Here is a 21,750-nt window from a genome sequence, read left to right on the forward strand (position 1 = left end):
TGTTTTGTTTTGTTTTGTTTTGTATGCCAGAATAATCTCTGTCTTTAATACTGCAGCTGCTAAAGGGGAGCCAGACTCCGGAAGTAAATCTTTGGACAGTTATATAATCCACAGGACTACAAAGAGAAAGGGTTATATAGCCTAACTGCTAGAGCCCTTAGATTTAAGGCCTTTCAATCCCTTTCATTTCTCTTACTCCCTATGGAGGCAGGCTTCTGAGCCAACTGGTCAGCCATTTCTATTAAAGTATTTTAAAAATCTTCTTTGGCTCCAGAAAGATTTTATCTGAGATCAATTGAAAGTTGAAGTGATTTAATATGTGATCAGTAGTACCAGTTTTTATTCATCAGTTTTTAGGACTTTGTAATATTTAGTTCACTAGCCTTTGAAAAATAAAACCACAATAATTTCTGCTTATAAACAAAACAAAACAAAATAGAAACAATTATAATTCTTTCCAAATTTAATGCTTGTTTAGTGTTAAATTTAATAAAACATAAACTTTAATTTTAAGAAGTAAAGAACTATTACATGTGTTATATGTGCTACTTTGCATATTTTTTATAACAATTCCCATTTTCTCCAGAATAATATTAGGTTAAAGTATTTTCACTGTTCTCTGTCCCATACCCTTGGACCTTGTAGCTGATGCTTTGTCTATTAATGTCTTCCAACCCTTCCTCTTTCTTCAGATATAATTCAAACATCATTTCCTTTCCCCTTACCATATCACTTGTGCCTTTTTCATACCCACTTTTACTAAAGGGTCAGTCTCAAAACAAAATTTAAGGAATTCCATTTGAAATGCAAAATAAATACATCAATATTTTAAATAATTACTTGAGTTAATATCTTGGGAAGAAGGGTAAGAAAATAATATCTTATGGGACGGGTGGGTGGCTCAGCAGTTGAGCATCAGCCTTTGGCTCAGGGCGTGATCCTGGGATCCTGGATCTACTCCCCTGTCCAGCTCCCCACAGAAAGCCTGCTTCTCCTTCTGGCTATGCCTCTCTCTCGCTCGCTCGCTCTCTGTCTCTCATGAATAAATATATAAATCTTAAAAAAAAAGAATATAACATCTTAGACATATATTTTTCTAATACTTTTTATGAGCATTACCTACAAAGTAAATACAAATAGTTAAAATATGAGTATCTATCGTAAAACTGTTACAGAGTAACTATACTTACCTCAAGTTCTTTGAAATTTCAAAAGAATACCCTTAACTGTACAACCAATTAAAATTAACTTTCACATATGTACATGCTATATGCATAAAAAATGATTATTTAAATATTATTCCATTCCGGTAATTAGCACACATTGGAGAGCCTAAGGAAGCATCTGCGTCCTTCTGTTGTGATCAGTAAGTTCCTTAAACTTCCTATGCTTTAGCTTCCTCAACCATAAAACATGGATAAAAGAGGAACCAAGCCCACTGGATAGCAATGAAGACTATGAAAGTTGTTATGCAGATCACTTAGAATAAAGCCAGACATTTGGGGCGCCAAAATTGGTTGGTTAACACATTAAATGCAATCCCTATCAAAATACCATGGACTTTCTTCAGAGAGTTGGAACAAATCATCTTAAGATTTGTGTGGAATCAGAAAAGACTCCGAATAGCCAGGGGAATATTAAAAAATGAAAACCATAGCCAGGGCATCACAATACCAGATTTCAGGCTGTACTACAAAGCTGTGGTCATCAAGACATCAACACATCAAAGCTGTGTTTTGTACTGGCACAAAAACAGACACATAGATCAATGGAACAGAATAGAGAACCCAGTAGTGTACCCTCAACTTTTGGTCAACTAATATTTGACAAAGCAGGGAAGACTATCCACTGGAAGAAAGACAGTCTCTTCAATAAATGGTGCTGGGAAAATTGGACATCCACATGCAGAAGAATGAAACTAGACCATTCTCTTACACCATACACAAAGATAAACTCAAAATAGATGAAAGATCTAAATGTGAGACAAGATTCCATCAAAATCCTAGAGGAGACACAGGCAACACCTTTTTTGAACTTGGCCACAGCAACTTCTTGCAAGATACATCCATGAAGGCGAGAGAAACAAAAGCAAAAATGAATTATTGGGACTTTATCAAGACAAGAAGCTTCGGCATAGAAAAAGAAACAAGTCAACAAAACTAAAAGACAACCTACAGAATGGGAGAAGATATTTGCAAATGACGTATCAGATAAAGGACTAGTATCCAAGATCTATAAATAACTCATTAATTCAACAGCAAGAAACAAACAATCGAATCATGAAATGGGCAAAAGACATGAACAGAAATCTCACAGAAGAAGACACAGACATAGCCAACAAGCACATGAGAAAATGCTCCGCATCACTGGCCATCAGGGAAATACAAATCAAAACCACAATGAGATACCACCTCACACCAGTGAGAATGGGGCAAATTAACAAGGCAGGACACAACAAATGTTGGAGAAGATGTGGAGAAAGGGGAACCCTCTTGCACTGTTGTTGGGAATGTGAACTGGTGCAGCCACTCTGGAAAACTGTGTGGAGGTTCCTCAAAGAGTTAAAAATAGAGCTGCCCTATGACCCAGAAATTGCACTGCTGCAAATTTTCCCCAAAGATATAGATATAGTAAAACAACAGGACACCTGCAGCCCAAAGTTCATAGCAGCAATGTCCATAATAGCCAAACTGTGGAAGGAGCCTTGATGCCATATGTATACAATGGAATATTCCTCAGCCATTAGAAATGACAAATACCCACTATTTGCTTCGACCTGGAGGGACCTGGAGGGTATTATGCTGAGTGAAATAAGCCAATCGGAAAAGGACAAACATTATATGGTCTCATTCATTTGGGGAATATAAAAATTAGTAAAGGGAATAAAGGGAAAGGAGAGAAAATGAGTGAAAATATCAGTGAGGGTGACAAAACATGAGAGATACCTAACTCTGGGAAATGAACAAGGGGTAGTGGAAGGGTAAGTGGGTGGGGCTTGGGGTGACTGGGTGATGAGCAATGTGGGGGGCTAAAAAATTAAAAAAAAACTGGTTGGTTAAGCATCTGCCTATGGCTCAGGTCATGATCTCAGTGTCCTGGGATTGAGCCCTGCATTGGGCTTCCTGCACAGCAGGAGACTGCTTCTCCCCTCCCTTTGCCCCTTGCCTCAGTTCCTGCTTGCTCTCTCTCTCAAATAAATAAATAAAATCTTTTCTTTAAAAAAATTAAAAAATGAACAAGGCCAAATATGAGAATTGTAAATGCTACTCGTTTTTTTTTAATTAATTACTTCAGAGATGATTATTACAAAACACTAAGAACCCAGAATCTAAGTCATTGTCATAACTTTATGTCACGTAGGAAAATTCCCTTTCCTGGGGAAATATATTTAACAATTCTAGTTTCATTTATTCCAGAATTTTATATTTAATGTATTGTTGAAGGTTTTATTATTAAGGAAGATTCTTTATGTCGGCAATGTTTCCAGACTACATATGTGAATTCAAATTATGGAAAGAGATTAAAGCTATAATTCTCAAATTTTACTATGCGAAAGAATCATTGAAATACATGCAGTTTTCTACCCCTATAATTCCTGAATTCAAATTCTGGATGAAGGTACTTATATATTAACCAAGCATTACAAGAGATTTTGATGCAGGTAGACCTAGTGAAACACAGAATGATAAAAAGGCCATTTCCCTCAAAGATTGTCCCCATATATGGTGAATAGTATATACATTTATTTGATTTCACATGTAAACTCAGGCAGTAAACATGCTAAAAGGCTGTTCTTCACTTTAAAAATATGATTAAGAAAACTGAACACTCAAGAAAAATTCAGATGAGATAAAGTATTTTTATAGTTTTTTTTTTCTGTCAATAGATACTTTCAATTGCAAGGTTAAGGAGAGAAAAATAATACAATGAAAAGAGTATGTCAGGATGATTAAATCTTCTTAAAAATGACAACTACCTGTGTTTTCAGAAGTACAAATACACAAGACAAAAGGACAAGCTTAAGACTAATAATGAAGTAGAACAAAAATTTTTATGTTGAGCTGTCAGGATAATTTCATGATACTTTGTCTAGTAAAATATTGGGATGGGGTATAGGGTAATCTATACTAAAATCCTAACTGAGATTTAACTGATTAAAATTTATAATGCTGCAAATTGGCGATCTTTACATGGATTGCAGAAACATGCCTAATAGAACATACCTAATGGGCAATACACAATCATTAACAGCTGAGGCAGCATATACAAAAAAAAAAAAAAAAAATGGTTGTTGGATATTGAGAGAAGAGAAAAAAAGTCCTAAAACTAAGAAATGAGCAAATTATGTTCTGCCTCACTCTTTGCAGCTTGAAAGAAAAAAAAAAATCACGGGTGATGGTCTCTTTAAAATCAGATTACACTGCTTTACTCTGCCTGTGGTCTCTGTGTGACACCATTTCCTGTCTTCTTGCTTGTTGGCCCTATTGGATCCTACGGACAGGGGATCAAATCCTTTTATTCCAATTTCAGACACAGATGTGGCTTTCTCATTTGCTTCTTCAATGTGTTAATTTTGCCTCCAGACTGATATTCCACACACCTGGCACTTCTCATCACCAAACCCCAGACCTCCTATGTAAAATCCAATCTGGACATGAAACTTTTAAGAATATGTGAATTTAAAATTCAAAGCTTTCTTTTAAAAAAAATTAGCTGCTTATATAAGTATCCTTGGACCTCCTCCATGCCCTGCAACTGTCCTGTTTTATTTGCTAGCATTTTTAAAATTTGGGGTGTATTGTTGATATTAATAAAATTTTGTTTTGAACAAAAATATTTTAACAGAACAATCCTATCTATTAAAGGAAGAAAAGAAGAAAGGAAGCATGAGTAAACTTCATAGGATGATTAAAATGAGAATTACCGAGAAATATTAACAGAAAATATTTATTTAAAAGAAGAATCATGTATGAGTAGCATGGCATTCAAATCCATGAATTGTACTTTCTTTTTTGTTTGTTTCATTAAGGACTTTCTCCCTTCTTCCTCTTCCTGCTCTGACACACAGACACACACACACAAAAATATTGTGCTGTGCAGTACAAGGATTTACGAGTTAAGAAGGCAACATTATGTACTTTTTGTTTTCTCTAAGGACAAGTAACTAGTTGTGACCCACTTGCAGTCATCATTTTCAAGAGATCTATGTCACAACAGAATGACACAGCAGAGACCCAAAGGATTCAGATTCAATGGTGGGAGATAGGATAAATGAAATTTATCAAATTAGATCAAGGTTAGATTATTTGTGACTGATGATAGCTGATGTCCATTGTCATAAAGAATATGTGCATCAAACATGTTTTAAATTAGCAGCATATTTTGATAAAAATTACATTCTAAATTATACATTAATTTTATTATATTTATAATATTTGAGATTTGTAAGGAGGAATAGTTTAATGGATCATATACTAAAAATTCTGAGCCTACCTGGTTCTATCATAGACAGGTTTACCTTAGCAGGCACCTGGGTGGCTCAGTGGTTGAGTGTCTACCTTTGGCTCAGGTCGAGATCCCGGGGTCCTGGGATCGAGTTCTGCACCAGGCTCCCAACAGAAGGACTACTTCTCCCTTTGCCTGTGTCTCTGCCTCTCTCTTGTGTCTCTTATGAATAAATAAATAAAATCTAAAAAAAGAGAAAGGTTTAGCTTATTAACTTACACTTACACACACTGACTTGCCAGTTAATGGCAAGTGTACACATTATGTACATAACATAGGAAGAACAATTTAACTTTATAAACAAGAATTGGATACAGTAAAAAAATATTATACATGATCACAGATTCTGCCAATATTCTTGAAAATTAACTACTCGAATCTCTTCTTTCAACTTCATTCCTTAAATGATTTCTCTTACTTTATACTATGCATTTTCCAATTATTAGAGACACAGAAATAAGAAGACCTGATGTGTGCTTTCATAACATTCTGACTATTAAGCAGATATAAATAACTAAAAACAAGGAAGTAAGAATATGAAATTTGATGCTACTAATAAATTATTATGGATTCTAAAGAGAAGTCTGTGTAAGATACCCTGAACATGAGAGGCAAGGTCAATGTATTCTGATGGGGTGAAGATGGGAGACAGAAAAACTTTACATGGGAGGGTGATGCTCAAGATGGGAATGCCAAAATGAAAATAAAAACTAGAATCTTGTGCTATTATAAGAAATTCTAGCACTAGAAGAAAAAAAACCTATGTTTTAAAACTGTTGCTAGAATAACAGTTAACAAATTGGCTTTAAACAAATAAAATTGGATATTTAAAAATATAGTTTAGAGTCCATCTGTGGCAGTTCATGATTCTAATTATATAAGTATTCTTGGACATGAAGGCCATTCACCAAATTCAGGGCACTTTTTTTCTGGATTGAAAAAAATGACTTTTCTTCCTGTCACTATACCTAAAACAATTTTTCCAAACTCTAATTTTGCTCTTATTTTTCTAAACATTCTCAGAAGAAACCTTGTTAAGCAAAATACCTAGTCAGATATTGTTAAAAGTAGAATTTCACTAAATATTTTAATATGAGAATAAAAGTAAGATGATTTAAAAAACAAGAATCTCCTTATTTTGGGTAACAAGGTATTCCCTGGAAATGTATAAGAAAATAACACAAGTAAAAAAGGATAATTGGTGATAAAAGTTTGAAAAGCAAAATAAATAAATAGGTGAATTATAAGGAGATAGAATGACTGCAAAAATATATCTGCTAAGAGAAGATATGGTCAATAATATGTAGTTGCTGGGCTGAAAAAAATATTAGATAGTTTTCTATTTTATTTTGTTTATAAAGAGCATTATTGATAAGTAAGCAAATCAATTCAGAAAGTATGTGTACTAAATTGACCATGTGAAAATCATGATCCTATATAATATGGAGGTAATAGAGGAATCATCTTTTTTAATCAGAAAATCATTCAGTACAAAAAAATGCAATTCAAGATGCAAATGATTCAAGAAACATTATGGTAGAGATGGAAATAATCTTGAAATCAGGTCAGCTTTACTCAGTGACTAAGCACAGTCTACCTACCAAAACTAGCAGTCAGGTAGGAAAGGAAAGAATGTCACTCAGTTACTGAAACATTGTTTCTTGAGTTTTTAAACTGTAACTTTTTGTTTTTAGGCAGAAATTAATAACAGAATAATAAAAAATAACTATTAAAAACACTATATATTACTAGGAGTTATAGAGAAAAGAATGATTTAGCAGTTATGACCAAGTGATGAAAATCAAAGTGCTCAACTCATGGACACATTCACTGGCCTTAGTAAGACAGCAGATCACTTTCTCACCAGAAATGAGAGTTTAAAAAAAAAAGGAAAATGTGGGAATAAAAGAGTTATGGGTAGAAAGAACCTCAAAACAAAGCACAACCACCACCACAACAAATGTCATGTGGTTTGGCCAGGACACACCATATTTAAATACAATTGCCCAAAAGAAAATCTTTTTTTACTGGAATTTTACTAAAAAGGTATCTTTCATGAGCTACATAAAATATATTTCTTTCAGAATATGCATTTAAGTTACAAGTAGACATTTTGAACAAAATCAATATATAACTTAATTAAATTAGTGATATAACAAATACATGAGAAAAAAGAAATCATAAAATGTTTTACTACTCAACTAGTTCATATTAGGTAGTATATTTTGGGAGTTCCTAAAACACTACAGAGTTGCAACTGCAAGAGGAAAATCAATCAAGATTCCCTTGCTAATATTTCCGTAATACAATAGTAAAGTATTGGAAATCTACTTATATGTGACTATGAAGTGTTTGGGGAAAATATAAATAAAATGCCTTTAACCTTGAGTGTATCTGTGTGTGTGTGTGTGTGTGTGTGTGTGTGCATTTTTAAACAGTCAATTGCCATGAATCTGATCAACATGATTAGGTTATGAAGTTTTGTTGGAAAGAGTAAGATTGTATTTAAATATGGGAATTATAAGAAAAATCGATTTTATTTTAAATCATGTATTAAAACACAAGGGAATGAATATTGAACAGACAAAACATAACTGTCAGTGCAATTAAAATTTAAGTTGGCATCTTAGAGTGGAAAAAAATGAAATCATTTTTAGGAAATCAAATTAACTAATGCAATATCCATCCAAACACTGGAGGGGGAGAATTTTCTTAGCTAAGCGGTTTAGAAAGCAAAGCAAACCTTTCTTTAAACATACTTTTCTAAAATGTGCAAATATTAAAGTTATCAATTTTATAGGGTAAACCACTCTGCTATACAGCCAGATTATGGCTTTACTGGTGTATATTTAAGTTAATTCAATCTACATCCCTTCAACATATTCAAAGTTAACAAATCATGCAATTTTATCAATCAAGGGCTAGTCAGGAGACAAAAATCACCTTAATATTTTGAATAGGGGGAATTTAATATAAGTGATTGTTAAGGAAGTATAAGTTTATTAACTAAGTAATAGAATAGGTAAAAGGAGAATCTGGCCATCATGAAAGTAGGGCTTAAGTAGTAGCTACCCTTCCAGAGAAGAAGGAAGAGAGAAGATACTGAGATTATTACGATTTAGAAATTAAGAGGAGGGCCCTGAGAAGCTGAAACTCCTCCTTGAGGAGGAGAAGATGCTACTCAACTTATGTGGTACATGCCACGGGAGTCCCATGGGGCTAAGACCCTTACCCCTAAGGAAGAGACAAACATCTGCTACTCGGTGCTTATGTCTCTGAATGAGTACAACAAGGCTACTTTTGTAAATGTTGGGAAAAAGGTCAAACAATCCAGCTCTGCTCCAGAAAGGCAGTGCTTCCGCCAAGGTCAACAAACAAGGCTGAGATGATGCTCACAGAAACTAAACTGCCAGCCTCAACTATCTATCTGCCTCCCCTACGAAAGAGCCTCACAGTGAGGAGCTGGCGGGGGGAGAATATGGAAGGGTGGATTGGGAGCTGAGAGGAAATAATTTAATAACCTATCTAGCATTGAATCCCATGCCAGAGGACTAAAAGAAGTTATTGAGGTAAGTGTAAATAAATTTAATTTAAAAACATAAAACAGGAAATTTATTCTTCATTGGAATCAAGCCTAGATTTAAACTAATCCAGTAGAATTTTGAGCAATTAGTATAGTGATCAACAACAACAACAAAATCAAAATGTAATCATAATATCATATACTTCAATCACTGAACAATTTTAGGAAACATTTTTTAAAGGTGAAAATATTTTTAAAAACTAAAGGTGAAAATATTTCAGAGGATCATAACATAACTTGCCCAAAATCATAACAAAGATTACTGATGAGAGGAAAATTGCAAATCAATTTCTTCAGTCTTATTTTCTATTTCTTAGAATATAAGACTCCTCTGATCATTTGAAAATAGGTAATATTTTTAGTAAAAAACACTTTTAGTATCCTTACTTTTGATATAAAGGTCTTAAGTAAAATAACTATAAAATCATATACAAGCCAGTACTAACTTTCTTTCTTAAACTATTACTTTTCCCTCTAATTTATGGTAGCTCTTCTACTACTGTTGTCAATCTGATTCAATTACAGGAAAAACCCAGCGTTACTGTTAACTATTATTTTCTTAATAACTATTGATTGAATATTTGAACATAATATTTAGACATTAAATGTATTTAGACAATTATAAATGTGCCACATGCCTTCAGAATCTATCACTGAGATATTGTAAAACCTAATGAACTGCTCCTGGAGTCTAGACGTACAATTTGCAGAAGAAACTGACAGTACAGAAAATCAATAATCTACCAATAGTCTGCATTAGTTATCTATTGCTGTTATAAATTATCTCCAAGCTAAATGTCTGATGAGATCATGCAGCTCTTGGGAGCCTGTAAGTCCTAAGTGACTGTTGATTGGCCTGAGAAGATCTACTTCCAACTCTCACATGACTGTCTTCAAACTCCAAGTTCTCACTGACTGTTGGCCAAATACCTCACTCCCTTGCTATTTGGGTGTCTCCACAGGGATATTTACAATGGGCAGCCTCCTTCTCCCAGAAGGAGGATACCATCAAAGAGAAGGTGAGAGATGACAAGAGGACAGAGAACACATTTATTTTGTAACCTAATCTCAGATATGACATTCAACCACTTTTGATGTATTTCATTCATCACAAGTAGGTTGCTAGAACTAGCCCATAACCAAGGGGCAAGAGTTGGTTACACAAAGTCACAAATGCCAAGAGGTAGATGTCATTTGGAGACATTTTAGAGGCTGTCTACCACAAGGTCTATCTCCAGCGCCCAAAAAGAGACAAAATGCAGAGGGAATCATACTGAATTTTTTCATCCTTAGTCATTCCGAGTCCTATTTAAATATCTTAATTAAGTTTTACAACAGAACAAATAAAGAAAAATGTTTTGAAATGTGACAGAACTATCAAAAGCACATCAAACAGATCACATAATTTGTGAAATTGGAACGGATTTTAAAAAATAAACATGTAACAGTTCTACCAAGGATCTCTCTCTCTTTTACTGAAGGCTTTTTTTTTAAAGTATAGCTAGCATACAATGTTACATTATTTTCAGATGTACAACATAGTGATTGAACAATCTATGCATTGTTTTGTGCTTATCACAACTGTAGGTACCATTTGTCACCATACAATGCTTCTACAATTACCATTAACTCTCTTCCCTTGCTGTACATTTTATCCCAGTGACTTATTCATTCCGTTACTGGAGGTATCTTCCACTCTCCTTCACCCATTCTGCCCATCTCCACCATCCCCCTTCCTTCTGGCAAGTTTATTCTATTTACATGTCTGTTTCTGCTTTTTGTTTGTTCATTAATTCATTTGTGCTTTCTTCCTTTTTAGATTCTACGTAAGTGAAATCCTATGGCATTTGTCTTTCTCTGATGACTGATTTCACTTAGCATAATACCCTCTAGATCTATCCATATTGTCTTAAATGGCAAGATCCCATTATTTATATGGCTAATATTCCACTGTATCCAAGGATCTCTTTACTAGTATAAAAATGTTATCTGTGAAATTGTGATTTAATTTTTTTTTTTAACTTTCATTGAATGACTGTCCTAAACCTAACAGTTTCAGACTTTAGGTTATAAAACTGTCAAGCTTGAAAACAGATGCATCAATGATTTCAGTCTATCATGCCTTCCAAAACTCCTGTGCCGTTGTCATCTATGATTCAGATTGTTTTATTTCACACTTGTTGCAATATTGATTTAACTGGTGATTCAAAATCACTAGGATAACTAGTGTAGTATGACTGATATTTGCATCTTTACCTTCCTGCATTACATGTTCTTTTTTTTTTAGGTAAGAGACTCCAAATTATGGGAGATACTTTATCTCCATTCTCAGGCCAGGGCTCAGTGAATTATATACCTCTGGCTACTGTAATTATTTTGGAGGTAGGAATTTAGCCCAGATTAGGTTATAAAGCTCAGGTCTGGACTTGCCTTGCAATCAGCTGAGATATTAAAAGGTCTCTCCTGTTTGCTTCTTTTACGAAGCAGTGGAAATGAGACTACAGATTCTGACAACTCTGTCCTAAGTCTAGAGACCTCCTGCAAGTGACAGTAATGCTGAGGAAATCTGGAGCTTAGAGAAGTGGATAGTAAATCAGTGAGACCACTCTTGAGCCACTTCTTTCAGCTATGTCTGAGATAAGCCTTATTAGTGATCTGATTCCAAAAGACTATAGTCTGTCTGTTGTGCTTTCACTAAGCATATTTGACTTGGTTTTGTAGAGTTTGCTACCCAGTGAGTTCCAGCTTCTATAATCAGTAAGCAAAATGGTGTTTATCTGAACGCATGTCTTCGCAGTGTAATTCAGTAATGGAAGTAAAAACCAATCTGCTACCATATATTGAATTTGGAATATTTTTATTTAGATTTAAATATGATAGAAGCAGAAATGACTTATTATTTGAATAAAAAAACCTTATTTGATCAGTCACTTTTGTATGCAGAACTTAATTACCTATTGAGAAAAAGATGTACCTTCACTTCAGAATCAAACTTCTAAGTAAATGTAGGGAATGTTTAAACTGCCACTTGATATATCAAGTCACAACTTTATAAAGAGGGAACAAATTCTTTATAAGCAATTAAAGTAATTTGAAAATGTACAATTAAAAGGAATCCAAAAGCTTTTTTTATATATATAATACTTTCACCTTGTTACTAAACTGTTTTTAGTTATTAGCTTGACAGATCAAAGATGCTAATGTGTGTAGTGGAAGAAAATCATTCTAACATAATTAAATGTTAGTATGTTAGCAGGAATAGTGAAATCTTGTTGCACTCCTGCAGTTAAGAAGCTGTGTGATTTCAGAACATTTTGTGATCTCTCTGATATTTGAAAGTCAAGCTATTTTCTCGTTGTTGTGGACTGTCTCCCATTGACTCTACCAAATATATTCCAAGTGATAGACTAAAACTGAGAGGTATATCACTTCATTATCCCACTTAAATTTTTCAAGCTTATATGCACCTAAGATGATGTTTATTACTTTTCATGAGGACTATTGCCAGAATATCTGTCCTTTGCCTGACTTCCAAGTTTTTTTTATTTTTTTTTCATTCCTCACATACAGTTCAGCTAACCTGACTTTCAACCATTTCTTCTTCTAACCTGTTCCAGTCTTATATACTTTGCAAATACTATTTTTTTCTCTCTCCAAAATGGTAGCTTCTATAATCTTGACTTACCTAACTCTTCCTCCTTTTTCTTACACTACTTTAAATGTCACATGCTCAGTTATTCCTTCTCTAACCCATTACCACTAATCCCAATTTAGTCCTTCCTTCATAGTATTTTGATATTTTCTAAAGATAATTTGTTTCATTTTATAATTTTATAGACACACATAGATATAATTTATTCTTTACATATACATATATGCATATATATGTATGTGTGTAAATATCTGTACATGTATACACATATATTTACTCTATTTAATAAATCTGCACCATTGTATATGTAGTACCAGACACTTCTCTCTAGTGAATATTAGGATCAATATAAAACTGTTAGATTGATTTGTATTTTTAAAAACTGGTAGAAGAAATACTGAGGTGATTTTTCTTTCTGAATCCATATACTTTTGAAGGTTTCTCAAAAAGTTAAAAATAGAACTACCCTATGATCCAGCAATTGCACTACTAGGTACTTACACAAAGGATATAAAAATAAAGATTCAAAGGGTCACATGCACCCCGATGTTTATAGCAGCAATATCAAGAATAGCCAAACTTTAAAGGGAGCCAAATATCCATCGACTGATGAATGGATAAAGAAGATGTGGTGTATATAAATATATGTACATATATATACACAATGAAATATTATTCAGCTATAGAATGAATGAAATCTTGCCATTTGCAATGACATGGATGGAGCTAGAGTATATTATGTAACTGAAATAATTGGTCAGAGAAAGACAAATGCCACATGATCTCACTCATAGGGAATTTAAGAAAGAAAACAGATGAACATATAGGAAGGGGAGGGAAGGAAAGAAGGAAGTAAGCCATAAGTGATTCTTAACCATTGAGAACAAACTGAGGGTTGACGGAGGGAAGTGGGTGGTGGATGGGCTAGTTGAGTAATGATTATTAAAGAAGGCACTTGTGATGAGCACTGGGTGTTGTATATAAGTGATGAATCACTGAATTCTATTCCAGAAATGAATTGCACTGTATATTAACTAACAAAATAAAAAATAATATATTCGAGATTTTGTGAATGTCTTTTTGCCTTTATTTGTTCACATTTCTAATTTTTTAAAATTTAATGCATTAAAACATAATTTGTAAAAAAGATTCATCACAGCACACATCATGATAATTTAGGGTAATCAAAGGCAGTATATAGAACACTTAAATAATAAATTTATATTCCCCTCAGAAAACACTGCCACTTCTACTGTAAATAAAATCTGAATTTACTTACTATGTTTTGTAACTCTTATGTCCCACATAGTTAATGATCATTTTCCTTCTTTTTTATTATAAATAAATACATAGACTTTGGTTGACCTATCTACTCTTATTGTCAGACTTGTGTCCTAAACTCAAAACTTTAATCATTATTACCTGAATCCTTCTGTCTCTCCTTCCCCTGGAATACATCCTTAACTCCCTTATCTGGCTGAAGAACTCATATTTATTTGTTAAGATTTTATTTTAAACAGGCACTTTTGTTGATACTATTCTAACTACCACTCTCAATTTATTTTTTTATTTTCTAATGTTTTATAGAATCATCATACAAAAATTGAATCAAAATTAGCAGATGATGAATTATCAAAAAATCCAAATGTCCATATGATAGAAATGGAATATTACCACTGTCCTAAAGTTCCACTCTTCTCCTTCTAACCACTCCCCTGTACTTCCACTACAAAACTTACCATCATTCTGATCATTAATAACAAAACTCAATTTACCTGTTTTGAACTTTGAAAAATGGAATCATGCTTAGGTATTCATTTTGACTTGGCTGCTTTTTAACAATATAATATTCTTGGGACCCTTCCATATTATTTTCTAGAAATGGGTTATATTTTCATTGCTGTATAGTATTCTATTGATTCATCTAGGATTTTTTTAATTCAACCATTATAAATATTTATGTGTCTACTTCCCATTATAACAAATAATTTCACTACACATATCCTTATGCATGCCTTTGTTTGAACTTTTACATGTTTATTTAAGATAAACAAAGCACATGTGCACATGCACATGCATACACACACACTCAGAAGAGAAATAATAAGTCACAAAGCATCTTTACATGAATACAGTCAAATAGTTTTCCACAAAACTCCAGTGAATAGATGATACCAGGTGAAAAAACAACCTCCTGAAAGGGAGAAGGTATTTTTGTGAGTGATTTATCTAAAAAGGGGTTAATATCCAAAATATATAGAGAATTTATACAACTCAACACCAAAAGCACCAAATAATTCAATAGAAAAATGTGCAGAAGATCTGAATAGACATTTTTCCAAGAAGGCATACAGATGGCCAACAGACACATGGGAAGATGTTCAACATCACTAATTATCAGGGCTACGCAAATCAAAACCACAATCAAATATAATCTTACTCCTGTCAGAATGGCTAGAATAAGAAGACAAGAAATAAAAGTGTTGGCAAATATGTAAAGAAAAAGGAAACCTCATACACTGTTGGTGTAAATATAAACTGGTACAGTCACTATGACAAACAGTATGGAGGTTCCTCAAAAAACTAAAAATGGAATTATCATATGATCCAGTAATTCCACTACTGGATATTTACCCAAGGAAAATGAAAACACTAATTTGAAAAGATATATACATCTTTATGTTTACTGCAGTATTATTTACAATATCCAAGACACAGAAGCAATCTAAGTGTCCAGTGGTAGTTGAAAGAATAAAGATCTAAAAACAAAACAAAACAAATAAACAAAAAAGCAGAAAAACACCCATAAGTACAGAGAACTGATAGTTGCTGAAGGGAAGGGGGATGAGGAGATGAGCAAAATAGATGAAGGAGATTGGAACGTACAAGCTTCCACTTATGGAATAAGACATAGGGATGAAGGACAGCATATGAAATATAGTCAATGATAATGTAATAGGGTTGTATGGTGACAGATGGTAGCTCTTCTTGTGGTGAGTTATAACTCATACAGTTACTGAATCACTGTGCTGTATACCTTAAAAATAATGTAGCATTGTGTTTCAACTATGTTTTAATAAAAAAAATGCTCTTCTTGACTGGCTATGGGTTTATATTATAATTAGGAATACCGTTTATTGAATTATTCTTCTGTATCTATTGATATATCTTTATGATTTCTCCTTTATTCTGTTAATCTGGTAAATTATACTTAAATGTTAAGTTAGCAATACATTCCTGAATCTAAAATGGTCATATATTTTTTTTATAATTAAATATTTGAATTTGGTTTAATAATAATTAACTCAAGATTTTTATATCTATGTTCATAAAAAATTCATAACTGTCACTGCAATATCTTCACCAGGTTTTCTTATTATATATCCCAAAGCAAGTTTAAATATGATTTCTTCTTGGGATGCCTGGGTGGCTCAGTGGTTGAGCATCTGCCTTTAGCTCAGGGAGTGATCCGGGATCCTGGGATTGAGTTCTGCATCAGGCTTCCTTTAGGGAGCCTGCATCTCCCTCTGCCTGTGTGTCCGCCTCTCTCTCTCTGTGTCTCTCATGAATAAATAAATAAATAAATAAATAAGATTTCTTCTTTATTCCTTCAAATTGTTTTGAATATCTGGAGTTTCTTTTTCCTTAAATATATTTTTTTTAATTTTTTATTTATTTATGATAGTCACAGTGAGAGAGAGAGAGAGAGAGAGGCAGAGACACAGTAGGAGGGAGAAGCAGGCTCCATGCACCGGAAGCCCAATGTGGGATTCGATCCCGGGTCTCCAGGATCACGCCCTGGGCCAAAGGCAGGCGCCAAACCGCTGCGCCACCCAGGGATCCCTTTTTCCTTAAATATTGATCAAATTTTTCATGGAAGGCATCTTGACTTTTAGTCATTTTGTGTGTGTGTGTGTGTGTGTGTGTGAGAGAGAGAGAAGGATTTTAACAGAGGTAAATTTTATAAATATAGAATAATTCAGATTATAAATTTTTGTTATGTCAGTTTGTATAAATCAGGTTTTCCTCCATATTTTCCTGTTGCATTTATCAGGTGTACTTCTAGAAAGATGTTCATAATATGCTTTTATAATCATTTTCACGTTTGTAAGATCTCTACTTCTATTTCTTTTATCATTCCCATTATCGATTACTGGGACTCTCCAATATCTTGATGTGTCTCACCAGAGATTTATTATTTTTAGTAATATATTATAAAATATATTTCTTATATGATTAATTTTTATCATCTTGATTATTATCTTATGATTTCTTTTTAGTGTTTTAAGTGATAGGAATGCTTAAATCATCAATTTTCTCACTTTATTGTCTTGCATATGCGAGTAAGTGTCACAGCTAGACTTTTTGGCTTTCGAATCAAAAAAGATTTTCTAATTGCATTGTGATTTTTTTTCATCTCAACTGGATATTTAGAATTCTGCCTTTTAATTTCTTAATTTAATTATACTTGAGTGTTACTTGTTTTAATATTAATTTTTAAGGTAACCCCATAATAATTGATAATATACTATCTATTTTAAGGCTTTGATATTCTTGTGACTTTATCTGTGACTCAGCATGTGGTAAATTTTACTTATTATTCTACCATGAGTCCTTACAAAGAATGTATATTTGGAAGTTGTTGGGCTCAGCTCAAACTTAATAATCAGATCATCCATATGTTATAAAGGCTTACTGTGTTTTTTTCTTTTCAGCTTGCTTTATCAGTTACTAAGAAAGCTGTTTAATATTCCATTAGTTCTGTTAATTTTATTTTTTAAAGATTTTATTTATTTATTCATGATAGACACAGAGAGAGAGAGAGAGAGAGAGAGGCAGAGACACAGGCAGAAGAGAAGCAGGCTCCATGCAGGGAGCCCGACGTGGAACTCGATCCCGGGTCCCCAGGCTCAGGCCCTGGGCTGAAGGCAGGTGCTATACTGCAGAGCCACCCGGGCTGCCCAGTTCTGTTACTTTTAACTTTATATACTTTATGGTATATAATTAGCACAGACATACTTATAATTTTGTATCTTTATGATGAATTATAATTTTATTATCATGACTCACACTTTTCCAAACACACATTAAAAATCTTTTTATATATGTATTTTATTTCACCCCTAATAAATCTCTATAGTAGCAAAAATACTGCCAGTCAAAAGTTTTCGACTCAAGGAACTGCAATCCCTTTTGTAACGAATGCATAAACATAGGAATGGCTTATCATTTCTGTGTCTACTCCTTTCTACTTCTCCAACGTAAGATTATATAATTTTCTGCCTTATTTAAGTCACCCAAATATTCTACACACCTTAGTCCATTGAACCTTTGCTTGCATGTTTTTCTTATCATCAAAAGCTTAGTTTTTATCCCTTTGACTGCCTTAATGCTATTCATTCTTTAAACTTAAAATCAAATACAATTTCCCAAGTAAGTCTGGCTTCATCTCCCAAACTAAATGAGGCTTGTGTTATTGTTATCCTCATAGTATTTTTCCTTAGACCTGAATGAATATAATTGATAGTACCCATCTCATAGGTTTGTGTGTGATTATTGAATAAACAGAACATGGAAAGCAATCAGAAGACTGCCTGGCATTAATAACAATTCAATAAAGTTTAGTTATTGTAAAGCTATTTCCATTTTTACATAAAATGGTGGATCTCCAAATGAATAAGAGATTTTCCCCAAGGATACAAAATCAATAAGATGCCATGTTTTACCCCATATACAAATACTGGTTTTAATTTTTCCTTCCTGTCTTTGTTAGCCATTTTGCTCATTGACCTGATGTTTCCCTGATATATTTGTAGGTATATGCATGCAGATGAATATATATGTAAGTATATACACATATACATGGAAAGTCCCATTCACCCACTAACACACACATTTGTAACTGAATACTATAATAGAATCTCCTTAAAGAATTTGTGATAGGGTAGTTAAATAAATGTTTAATAAATCATTGCTTTCAAAAAGTAGTAAAACTCCATACTTGATTGGAGTAGTTATTCCAAAAATTTTTACAAAATTGTTGCATCTATGGGTAGTCATCAAAATATTTTGAGGATAATATTCCTTTATGTTTGTTTTATTTCCAAATAACCAATGTTTATCCAGGATTGCAACTTGGAACTATGACTTTCTATTCAGGCTGCAGACAAATTTCATTATACTTTATTTATACAGTATCCCTCATGTTTCCTAAAATTCATTCCTTAAAAGTGGTATAACATAGAGTTTCCTATATCTAAAAGAAGAAATGCAATTGATAAAAATATTGAAATATATGATGTTTTGATTTGATGTGACATGGTACATCATCATCTGCTTGGCTTTCCTTTTTAAACTACTTATTTATTTTTCTCCTAGGGCATAAGAGGCAAGTAATGAAAATTATCAGATTTCAGTCATAAGTACAAGTTAACTCACAATCATTAATATGTGGCACTTGAACCAATTTAAAACAGAAATGAAAAATACAATATATTTTATATGATTATATATTAAATATGAGAAATGTGAAAATATGCATGTGTATTAAAACACAGTTTTAAGATATTTTACAATTCAGATTGTTTCTGGCTAAAATTTTATGTAATAATATTAGTAAAAATATACATTTGAAAATATAATGCTTCTGAGTTTTATTAAGCTTTTGTATAGAAAAGTGTGTGTATGTTCATGTGCATGTGTATGTATATGAATGTGCATGCATTAAAAAAAAGAGTCATGAAGAAAAAAACTTAAAATAATGTTTCCTATATGGATTAATGTGAGTATAAAAGTGTGCAGGAAAGTCATTGCCTTTTTGACAATGCAAACTCACATTATTTTATTACTTGAAACATGAATGGATACTGACCTCAAAAATTAAGCATATTCATTAAAATTTTATTTGATGACCCCTGAATATAGGTGGACACTGGCATAAAATTGAGAATATTCATTATAAAATTTGTCACTGTTTCTAAAAATATTGTTCTATGATTTCTAAAAGGACTTTCATTTTAAGACTCAGAGGAACATTTATTTTTATAGTTTATAAGACACTCTCCAGACTGCTAAAATTCACAAGGAAAATTGCATCATATCCTAAATAGACTTCTTGCCTCTGGGTGTGTTTTCTCAGTAACAAATGTTCATTTGTCAGAAGCAAGTATATATATTTGCAAATTGTATTTAATGATTATTTTAGAAAGACCCATGTAAGCTTAAACATAGATACATTGAATCAGAAATATTAAAATTCCAAATATTCCAATTATCTTTTTCTTGTATAACCTGTTGTTTCAACATACTAAATATATTAAACTTCTCATAAAATAAAAGTTTTGTCTTTGGTAAATTTTCTGTTATGAGTAAAGTATTAACAAATGTGAATATCTAATTTGTTACATGCCAGAGTACGTACACATTTATTCCAAAAATAATACCAACAAAAATAACTTTAAATAAAAACATAAATCAGCAAATTTGAATATAGATTTCTTTCTATTATAAAATATGTCTTTAAACTAGAAGCAGCTTAGCTTGAACTCATTTTCATAATTTCATAATTTTAATAATTCATTTTATATTAATTTATTAGTAGAATAAATTAAATGAAAGCTAAATTAAAATATGAGGTATATATGTATTAAATCCTTTTCAGTGATCAATTAGAAGTGAGATGATTAGAGAATATAAATTTTCTTTTGAGTGTTTCTCAATGATAACTCAGATTAAGCAATATTTGGTTATTGTAAGTAAGGAAATAAGATTATTTTAGATATACTACATTTTAAACAGACCATATAAACTATTAATATTTCTATAATTTAAAAAAAACATATATAATTTATATACATACCAAAGATATTGTTTTTTTTTAATAGTCCTATTTAAAGAAAATACATTGCTTGGTGTGATTATTGTATCCCTTTCAAGTATAGTTAGTTATAGCTCTATGAACCATGAGCCAAATTTTCAAATTTCCTTCTAATTATAACTGCCCAAAGTTATGGGAAGTATCATTCTTTAAGCAAAATTACCACAATGAAAAATTTTCATGTACTGTATTTTGTGCTACTTTTTCTTGAGTGTTAAGAATATAAAAAAAATTTTTTATTTCTTTAAATTGAACAAAACCATAGTAACTGACCATAAAAAAGAAATTTCAAATTTTTAATTATATTTAACTTTTCTAAAGTATATATAAAGCAGAGAGCAAGAATTATTTAAGATAATACTTATTAACTTACTACTGGCATAGAAAAATACTGGACTCTATATTTGTTTATTTAATCTTAAAGGAAAAAAATGTTTGAAAGGGAGAATGTCTTCTGTTTATACTTTTTACCATCATTCCTTAACTTTTGCTTACAATGAAAATCATGAAAGAAATATTTTCCCAGAGTCAACAAACTAAAAACAATCTATGCCACTGAAGAGTAATCCTGTTTATCATGCTTTTTTAGATTGTACACATATCCCAGCACAGTGCCATATACACATGGAAGACAGTACAGCAAAACCTTTTAAATGGCTTTGAGTATGGAACTTACATTTAGTGTTGCCTCTGCTTGAAAGACATAAGCAGAAGAGAAGTAGGGAAACATGCTCTCTAATACTGCCATGCTATAATAGGCGGAAAAGAAGTATGTTACAGGAGAGGGACAAATTCTTACAGAAAAAAAAAAAATACAGTAAGGAAAGAGAGATCTAATTTCTCCAAAATAGTAGAATAATCTACTAGTGTATGGATAGTCCTTCTTTCAATATTTTTTCTGCCGATGGGCCAAAAGGTACCATCAGAAGTGACAATGTGTCCATATGCAGTACTGAGTAAGTTTTCCATTTCCAACATCTGACCTCCTGAATGTGCTTCACTCTCAGTTGTCCCTTTAACTGGATAAATTAGAAGTTGCTCCTTGTAAGGGAAAGTTGGAGACTACCAATTTGGCCCAAGTTCCTCATTCTACAAAGGGAAAATTGAGGTTGAAAAAGGTTAAATGGCTTTTTC

General features: G+C 32.5%; 1 long non-coding RNA gene across 1 annotated transcript in view; it reads right to left on the bottom strand.

Moving 5' to 3' along the window:
• The window catches only part of LOC125753030 (uncharacterized), a 36,155-nt gene extending 14,790 nt beyond the window's left edge, over positions 1-21,365 (bottom strand). Inside the window, exons 1-2 of the long non-coding RNA XR_007403847.1 lie at positions 21,293-21,365; positions 5,494-5,689 (exon numbers count right to left, since the gene is read on the bottom strand). This is a non-coding gene — a long non-coding RNA (uncharacterized LOC125753030). The remainder of the gene's footprint in view (positions 1-5,493; positions 5,690-21,292) is intronic.
• Positions 21,366-21,750: the final 385 nt, after the last annotated feature.

This window comes from Canis lupus, chromosome 19 (assembly GCF_003254725.2).
Source record: "Canis lupus dingo isolate Sandy chromosome 19, ASM325472v2, whole genome shotgun sequence".
NCBI classification, from domain to species: domain Eukaryota; kingdom Metazoa; phylum Chordata; class Mammalia; order Carnivora; family Canidae; genus Canis; species Canis lupus.